The sequence below is a fragment of the Tympanuchus pallidicinctus genome, unplaced genomic scaffold (genome assembly GCF_026119805.1).
Source record: "Tympanuchus pallidicinctus isolate F22 unplaced genomic scaffold, pur_lepc_1.0 scaffold3, whole genome shotgun sequence".
Lineage (NCBI taxonomy): Eukaryota > Metazoa > Chordata > Aves > Galliformes > Phasianidae > Tympanuchus > Tympanuchus pallidicinctus.
The window spans coordinates 88033230-88043225 of record NW_026294747.1 but is presented as its reverse complement, the minus strand read 5'-3'; the positions used below and the strand labels follow the sequence as shown (position 1 = coordinate 88043225).

General features: G+C 34.9%; 1 long non-coding RNA gene across 1 annotated transcript; it reads left to right on the top strand.

Moving 5' to 3' along the window:
• Positions 1-936: 936 nt before the first annotated feature.
• LOC128086470 (uncharacterized) lies at positions 937-9198 on the top strand. Its single transcript, XR_008209377.1, has 3 exons — positions 937-1162; positions 5755-5878; positions 8682-9198. It is a non-coding gene; the product is annotated as an uncharacterized LOC128086470 (long non-coding RNA).
• Positions 9199-9996: the final 798 nt, after the last annotated feature.

Here is a 9996-nt window from a genome sequence, read left to right as displayed (position 1 = left end):
ACAAATACGTTTCTGTCATCTGCAGTGGAAGAAACAGCAGGGAGAGTCATTTAAAACAAATGCAAAAAAAGGAAGCTCAAATTCAAAAACCCATCAGAAACCAAAGGAAAGAAAATGTAGGCCTTCTTTCTAAGGCTAGCCAGAAGTTGGCTTTATCAAAGCAATTTTATTTTTTTTTTTTTTGGTGCTTGCATCATCAGTTCTTCTATAATAGGATTGTGATTGACAGATTCTTGCGGGAATATCCAAGAATACTGCTAACGTACAGTTTTGTAATAGCAGACTGCAATCAGAGCCTGAACTCAAGTCGTTGTTGTTTATGACTGTGAGCCAGAAGCCCTGGAATCCTTATTTAAGAAGAGCTGAAGATTTTGTGGCATACTTCTGGCAACAATACTGCAACAGAGGTATATCTTCAAAACTCCGTTGGCAAACGTTGTAACATTTGTGGTAGTCACTTGACAATGGAAAACCTTTGGATGAATTTTCAGTTCGTAAATAAAACAAAAAGGGCTCATACTTACACCATCGTGGCTGCTGAACCTGGCCATTTGTATAATGTTCCCGCTTGCAACAGCATTCCTTAAGATGAGCAGTCCATCATTATGGAACAAACACATAATTATGGTTACAGAGTTGTTTTGACAATATTTCCAACATTATTGCAACCTGCTCCATATTTTTTTTTACATCAGATGATCTCAGAAATGTCACAAGTGACATATTTTGTAAACATATTGAGTTCTTTTCTTATCTAGAAAATAAGACTGATCCAGTGGTATTTATGACAGTTACTAAAACTGATTTTACTGACTTATCTGTACACTAGCATCAATGCTAGTGGCTGACTTCTAGACTACAGAGGACTCGTGATCTTAGTAATTTTGAGTTTGTGAAAGACATTACTACACTAATCTTGTATGTCAGAATTACCCAGGTGTATGGGAACTGCTGAGTCACGGCCTGAACCTCTGATTGATCACCTGAGATGAGCCATGAGTCAGCCAGAGGAGCACAGGTGAAGGCCATTCACCTGTGCTGCCGGAAGGGGTGGAGCCAGGCTCCATCCTTCCTAGACCTATTTAAGAGCTGGTTACCAGTGGGGAAGGATCTCTTCTGGAGATTGCCTCTATTGGTGTTTTGTGGTGAGCCTAGCCTAAGGGTAAGCTAGCCTAAGGGTAAGCCTTCCATTTTATTCTCTTTTGTTATCATAGTCCACTTTGCCTAATTCTCTTGATTATATTGTGATTGTAACATCTTGATATCCATTGATTATACACCAGGGTACTCAGTACACTACCTCTACTAGTATAAATAATTTAAATAATAAATAATTCAGTATATATAGAAATATATCCAGGGTATTTTTTTATAGCCATCATGAATCTATGTGTATTATTTTTATTTGTTCTTGTAATCTTACAACTCCCATTCATGTACTTCTGGATTTTAACACTGTAAGACACTTGCTCTTTGTATATAGGCCACTAATCTTGTTTCCTGACACAAAATTTTCTTTTTTTTTTTTTTTTTTTAAGTGAGTTAAAAGTAATCAAAGTTCTGGATGGTAGTCTACTGTGAAATTCCAAACTTAAAGACCTCCCTGATGAAACCGAGGTCTTATTGCAAATTGTAATGGCATAACAGGGAAGAAACTTCTTTTCTGGAAGGAAATAAGGCTTATTTATTTAAATCTGATTGTGGCTCACAGCTAGTGGTTGGATGTGATTATATCAATTTGCCAAGTCATCACTTGACCTTTGTCCTTTTCCAAGACAAGTTCCAGCCGTTACTGTTAACAAGCTACTCTCCTTTAATTAAAGATGTACTCACAGGCAGCCTTTATACAGAGCCATCCATTTAAATGCCTGAGGTTTCTGTTAGTAAAATATGCTAACTCTTTGGCTTCTTTTCTGAGAAGCTTCACATTCTACAGATATTAGTAGAGCTTCTAGGACTATTAAAATGTAGAAAGCCCCATTGTTCTAAATATCATATAATTTTGAATACTATTTCATTCAAATCAGGCAATGTTGAATGCTGGCCATCAGGAGTTTGTTTACTGTATGTCTAGTCACTCCCTCAGAAGCAGAGATCTGGGATATGGCAAGGTGCTGGTATGGATCTCCACCTCCACTCAAGTAGAAATTTACTTACTAACTTATTGCATACGCCATGCAAATTCAGTCATTTAGAAAACAATCTACTAAAAAATAGAGTGCATCTGTATGAAGTGATGAGTAAGCTTATGGTTGGTGTACTGAAATGTGTCACTCATCTCATGTTACTTTTTGGCAATACATAGATCCTTTCTATTAGAAAAAATAAGATATTTAAAGTTTACTTAATTTTAAGATAACCTAAAACTAATTTAAAACTCAAGACATTTTAAGACACTAACAATACTTCTAATGTAGTAATTTCTGAGCTAAAAATATTCTTCTTGTATCTTTGCTGAATCCATTTGCTGGCTTATTGACTGATAGATTTTGATATACAAGCATACAGGAATACAAAAGTTCCAGTCACGTTATGGCTTTAGTCATGCCACCTGAGCTTATTAAGTCAACTACTTAATCTGGAAACCATATAGTTATTGCTTTGTACTTCTTTGAGAAGAGTTTTGTGAAGATTCAATTGGTGAGTTTCAGGAACATACAATCCAATTGTAGTTTCATCAAAATGCCTTATTCTGTGTTCATGCTGCTATTATAGAGTTGGCACTTGACCAGCTGTATTGATGTCACCCTCACTTCTGCATGCTCTGTATGACCTAGCACGGCCTTCCATGCTTGTTGAAATTTTCCAAGGAGTTATAGACTAAGTGCAGACATACCTTTTCCCTATAGAAAAAAAAAAACAACAACAAAAAAAACATGTAAAGAATACAAAAAATGCACACAGTCAAAAAGGCAGAAAACCAAAGAGGTTGAAGTTGGATGTGAGTAAATGTCAGAAAAGAAGCCTGTTAAAGTCTTACCTGCAAAAGGAAATGTTAGTGAAACAAATCACAGATTGTAAATCATTCTCTGTCAATCTGCAGGAAGAATGCTTTAACTGGATAATTTTTTATATTTAACCTTGTTACAAAGTAATAGCTATATGCTTTATATACATATAAATATTTATATGTACATATAAATATTTTGTGGTAAATCTTCATAAAATATTCCAAGAGTACCAAAATTTCAGAAGTATCTTCAAACGTCAGTAAAATGTTAGATGACATCAGGCAGAAGTCTGAGGGGTCAAGGGGGTGCGAGGAGGAACTTCTTCAGGATTGGTTTTATTTATTATGTTAGAAATTTGCAGACCTCACCTGCAAAGTAAAACTTGGATCAAACTCAAAAGCGAACCTGCAGGACAGTACATATAAACTGCAAGATTGTCCTCAGACAAATGTCCCATGTAAGAGAAAGAAAAACAACATGCAAGGACTCTTGCTTCAGTTCTGGACCTTAGATTATGGCTCTTTGTAGGGCTAACAGATTTTTACTGGGTTAGACTATTTGTTTGAGTACTGGTCATGAGTAGGTGTGTGCCTAAGTTAGCTTTTCAGATATTTATTTCAAAATAAATTGTAGTTAGATGTTGCAGTTTGTCTTTTTTTATATATATAGTTTTTTGTTGGTTTTTTTGTTTGTTTTGTTTTTTTTTTTCCATGTAGCTGTAATACAGTAGTGTGAAAACACCTGGAAGATTTTAAGACATTTCCTTTTATATTAATTTTTCTTAATTGTACCACTTGAAGATCCTTTAGAATGAGAAGATTTGAATGTGTAGTTTGGAAGTTTGTCAAAACTTTGAAGGAAAAATGAAGAATAGGATGCTTCTCACGTAAAGTCAGAATGAAAAAGGTGATAAAATACATGCTATGAACCTACATCTTAATTAGGAAAAAGATTGTGTATTTTAAAGGACAGATGGAAGGAAATATGAGTGAGAGAAGGAAACAGTGGAGCAGTGTCAAATGGCGTAGCTGAGGCGCAATAAAGATGCCTAGCCCAAGCAACAGAAATTTCTTTAGTATTTCTGTAACACGTGGTATTCTTCTGAAAATGTACTAGTCAGAAGCATGACACCCCACAGTGCAGCCTTGTGTAGTCCTAGGGAGGAACTGAGCCTTGTTCAGCTATGTTACCATTACACACTGCCTTGCAGTATTCCATTACAAGAAAGAGTGGAAATTCATTAAAACGCATGGTGGTCCAAAATGTGCACAGAAGGCAGTCACAGAAGGAGTTACTTTTATTAGGAGTAAAATTTTCTGTGTAATATAATATTTCCCAGCATCACTACCAAGAGGGCAAGAAGAATCCAAATGGAAAATGTAACTGCACACTGTGTGCCATATTTGTGTTCAAGTGCACATGCTTGCACTCATTATATACATAGAAAATGGGGGAATTAAGTTAACACATGGGAAATATTCTATATAAGAGGCTTATTAGCAAGGACTACTCAACATCTCTGGAAAAGTTGACAAATTCTGAAGTAATGGTTCAATCTTATTAAAAGATTTTTTTTTTTCAAATTTGCATGCAAGTATTTGGGATTACATAGGAGCATGAAAAAGCCATTGCACTGAAGAGTATAAGCATTTCAAATGCGGGGCTATAATAAAAGACGAAGGGTATAAATGTTTACATCTTCCTACTTCTTGTTTTAGTATGCACATTCTTGCTGACTTACCCACATCCATTCTGTCCATTCTTACTCAACATATGTGTCTTTTTTTATTCTCTAAAGTTACTTACAGGACAGTGGAAGAATGTTAATCATGTTTTTTGGTACATTAATTTTTAACTTTACCTCTTGTTTTCTGAGCAATGTCAATACCAACAATTAAGAATCCTCCATTAAAAGATTTCTTGGCAGTCTCCTACTTTCCAGTATAACCCGCAGCCTTGAAGGCAAATAATTGCCCTATACAGCAAACCACATACTTTTTAATGCAACTCCATCATTGCTGGAAAGCAAATTTGGCAGCAAACTGATTTACAGTTTCATGAAGTCCCAGGAGATTCCCAGGTACATTTGTGCTTCATTATTTATAAAACTTGTTTGATAGATTTGAATGGTAATGCAGTTTTCTGTAAGATTGGGGTTGCTTTTAAGTTCTTGTTTGCAAATCTGCAGTCTGACTTTCGTATTACATTTATGGTAAGCTTTTTGTCCAGCATCAATATGATATTTAGAATGCACATTTTTATATATGAATGACTGGAAAATTTTAGAGGATAAGTTTTATTTAGATTTCATCTCTCATACACCCATAGATTCTGTTATGCTTTGCCCCAAGACTATGCTTAATGTTGTATTGAGATACCTCTGTGCTGAAATCTTTGTTACTCTGGAGTGTTTCAAGGCGATCATTAGTGAAAGTCCAGCAGAAATATTGCCTGGATATGGATGACATATTTCACGTTCCTTATCTATACTGTTTTGTCAGTGGAAGTGATACTGCTTCCTCATGGGCATGTTTCTGTTCTGTTATCTTCCCAGGAAGTGATGAAGGCCTTTTGTATTTGCTGGTGGCAAGTATAGTAAGGAAGTTTCATGAGTACAAAACACAATAGTTAATTTCTACTTATACGAGTAGACTTGGTTTTGGAGCAAGAGAATGTGGCAGCCTTAAGCCTCTGTTTTTCAGATTCAGCCAGCACATAGCTGGAAGATAACTAACATTAATGTCTTATCTCATCACACAAAAAGAAAAACTAGTTGGCCCTAAAGCTTTTTTTTTTTTTTAAGGACTCCATCCCATCTGACTTCTTATCCTAAAAGAGTGAAATAGAGTCTTCTGTCAAGAAAGTTGGAGCAGCTCTTGGACATCATCCAAATAAGGAGGAAAAATATAAATCAGGTCCCCAAAGAGGTAAATACCTTCACATTTTATAGCTTACCTGTCTTATATCACTTTAAGGAAGTCCTGAAATAAGAGTGGATGTGTCCTGATCTAAATAAAGGAGAGGGAGAGATGCAGCAATGTAAGCTGCATCTTGTGTTTTGAGTAAATGTATTGAACAGGATACTGTGAGTGGAAGATTAAAATCTTTCAATCCTTTGCAGATACTTTCATTTAATTAAAAAAAAATCTCTCTACAGCAGCTTGCCCCAGATCACAGATAATTGTATATTTATTCAATGCCTTTTGTCAAACTCAAAGTCCTATTGTATTCAATTCATTATCCTAAGTAGAATGGCTTGTACAGACTTTTTTTTAGAAATGATCTTGCAATAGGACTAAAATTCACAAAAAAATAATTTCTCAGATGTATTCTTATGTAAGTCAAGTTTGTCAAAAATATTAAAAGTTTCCATTTTTATTTCAAAAAAGGTAAATTTTAAAAAATTTGAAGTATGCAAAAATCTACTAGTTACTTCTGAAAATAATAAAATAATAAAGGCCTTGAGCTCATGAATTTGGAAAGCCCTCTTGATCTGAAAGGAGTAAAATTTTCTTTCCAGTGAAGTCAAATGCAAATCTTATTTAGTGCTAAAAGTGTTGACTGAGTCTTCTGCTGTCAGCCTATTTTCAAGGACATTTTAAACACTTGATACAAAAGGCATCCTTGTCTTCCTAGGTATCCTTCCTGAACTGAATATAATATTAAACTTTGTGCTAGGATTCAGTTTTCAAACTACAAGGCATAAAAACCATCAAGATGTACAATTAATCTTGCAAATGGCATGTTAATTCCCTGCCCCTAGCCCTTGCCAGTGGAAATTTTATTGATATATTCATTGGTAACAGTTATTTTCTGTATTTACTTGCCAGCACTTGTCTTTCCTGACTTCAAAGAGACGAGAAGAGTTTTCATAATTCTTTTCTCAGGGCTAAGTACAGGAAATGGGGAATCTATGCACTTTATCAATTTGGCATCTTTGTCACTGTAGCACTAGGGGAGGAAGAAATGCCATGATAGCTAAAACTGAAAGTCCTAGACAAGTAGAAGAGCCAAGAAAGGATAAAAAACAATTCATCCTGACATAAAAGTTTTCTTTTCATTATGATTGTGTTGAGCAGCAGGGGAAAATTGAAGTTTGATGTAAAACTCCAAGCTACAAATTATTAAAGTTGTGCATCAGGAATCAGAATCTGTTTCCATGAAATCAGTTAAAAGAATCTTGACTGTGTATTCCTCAGTGTTGACATGTATACTACTAATAAATAAAAATAATTAATTTTTAAAATATAATTTTCAATATATGTGTATATATATAAATTCCAGAAATACTTAAGTACTCTTAGTAAAAGATTGGTATAACTCTTTAAAACAAGTTGCGAGACTACAAAACAGATGGCGAGACTACTTGAGCTGCTGTGATTTCATTATATTTCTGAATCAAGAATGATATTTAGACAACTATGAACTAAGCTATGAAAATGAAGTCAAGATACCTTCACTATTAGGGCTATTTGTGCTATCATTTGAAATTTCTAGTCTTTTAATTACCATCAGTCTCATCTCACCACACTGAACATTTTATTCCAATTTAGGCTCTCTCAACAGCAACTGAAGAAGGGCAAAAAAAAAATCCATGACCATGAAATAGGCCCTTAGTATCAGAGAGTAAAATTGTCTTCTGAAACAGCTATCTTTCTTTGAATGAGGAGATTGAGATGATTACCTTCAACCAGACAGTTAACTTCTAGACGGCTAAAATTGGAGGGCATAAAAATAACCCTTAGTATATATAAGACAACATAATTCAGAGTTGAGTTTACCCATTTCCTGTTTTTCAGATGATTTATATTACCCACCTAATGCCCCTTCAGCGCTATGTTTGACTTGAGCAATATATTTGCCTAAAGAGGCAAGTAAGGACATTCCAGAATATATCCTGAATAGTTCTTTGTACAAAGTGCTTATTTCCTACTGTGAAATCCTGCATTTCTATATAAATTCTAAATTTAATTAACTCTGTTTCAATACTTTTATCCTTGAAACTTTTATACCCTAGTGGAAATCAATATTTTGCAATAGCATTTTCATGAAGCTTCCTTCAGGGCTTTTTTTTTTTTTTTGTCATATCTTAAGAACTAAAATTAAGTAAGGTTAATCTTTGGTTTTTGATTTCTTATAAAAGAAACCAAATGTGTATATAAACACATTTTGTCAGATTCCTTTACACTTTCCTGAAAGAGATTCCCTCTAATTTAAATTCAAAATGTAATTCAGATAATGCAAACTGTTATTTAAACCAGGTAATTTATGCAAAATGAATATACTGACGCAATCATCTGATACACCATTTTTATATCTCATTAATTCTATACTTCTCTTCATCTTGGGTAATCCAAAAGTTAATGTTGTCTTCCCATAAATAATTTCCTTCTTTTTCACATGTTCTTCAGTAATTTCCTTTATACTACATTTTGAGCCAAGACTCTTTAATGCTGCTCAGTTTCTATATTATGGATATTGTCCTCCATCACTGCATTTCCAAAGATCTGGTTTACTTCCTTCATTTATTTACTTATAGATGTCCTTGAGAACTTTTTACAGTTTGGATTTACAATTTTCTGTATTATCTCCCATAAACACTTCAGAAAGATCTGAATATAGTACAAATGCATAAATAGTTAATTTGCTAATATTAAGGTTCCGTAGAAAAATGATAGATTTCAGTAGGAAAATGCATGTCTTATTGTGCAGAATTTTCCTATTTTCTAGTTTAGAGATGAAAATTTATGAAGTTGTCTGCAAAAGATGTCATCTCAGTGAAGGGTGGTCTATCTGCACATTGATCCAAGGCTGTATGCTGAGGGACACTTAAGGTCAATTAATACAATGAACTGAGTAGAAGAATAAAGATACAAGATGGAGTATCTTTATGTCTGACTATCAAAAATCTTTCAAGATTTGTGAAAATGTAAAAGTTAGAAGAAATCAGCTTCTCCTATAAAGCTTATTACTTCAAAGACAGAAGATGTGTCTGTTCCAAAGAGTTTAAAACCCATATTACACACTTAGCCACCAGACCTTTGAGAATGGGACATATTCCTTGCAGAAACCAAGTCAAAATTCACAGGATGACCCAGGAGTGGAACTGGGTAGTTTAATGTTTAAGGTTTTTTTTTTTCTTCAGGTAGGCAGAGTCTCAGGTACTGGTGCTTTCCCCCCAGCATTATGTGCTCTGTGCAAAGATTGCTTTAAGAAAATATATCATTTTTTTCAGTTACCATTCAGATTCAAGTGTATCTTCCCAGCTAGTGTATAGTAAGAATAATGAGAACAAAAGTTTCTTAACTGAACTATAGAAATTGCCTTCAGTAATGAGCAGCAGCCACTATCTTGTACTGCCAAAGGCTTTCAACTTGATATTGCTGTGAGTTGTGCATCAGTAGCCTTACTGAAATAATCTCAAATTGATGGTAAGTAGTTATGTCCAGGAATGTTAGGGCATGGAGAGTGGGCTGGGTATCACATCTCTATGGGATACAGCATGAAGCACCTCACTGACAAGAACCAAGTCATGTTCCTGAACAGTGCAGGATTAGATATAGAGAAGGAATAAGGCAGCCCTCCTTTGACCAACCTCATACAGAGATGGGATGTAACAGCAAAAGGCAGGTTGCTCTCTGCCAATTCAACTCATCTCCTCCTCTGTGGGCCCAGAGCCTTGGAGAGCCCCAGTGCTCCCAAAATTGTATAAACTGAGCTCTCCCTAGAGTAGGGTTGTGCCTTTGCTGCTCACTGCAGTCTTAACACTTTGGATCTGGACAGAAAATTCAATGCAGGGAGGTCAAAACTAAGCCAATCTGAACTTGAAACCAGGTATATAAACACTGAGGAGATGTAGGGATGGGGGGCAGGGTCTTGAAATTACTGCTGTCATATAAATACATGAAACCCCATAAAAATATTTACAAGACACAGCTAATCTCAAGATAACATTTTTTGGCCCTTGTAAAACTGACTCATCAATATAATGGAGTATATTTTTGGTTACTTTAACTTTCTTTTTTACAGTTAATATTTACCAAGT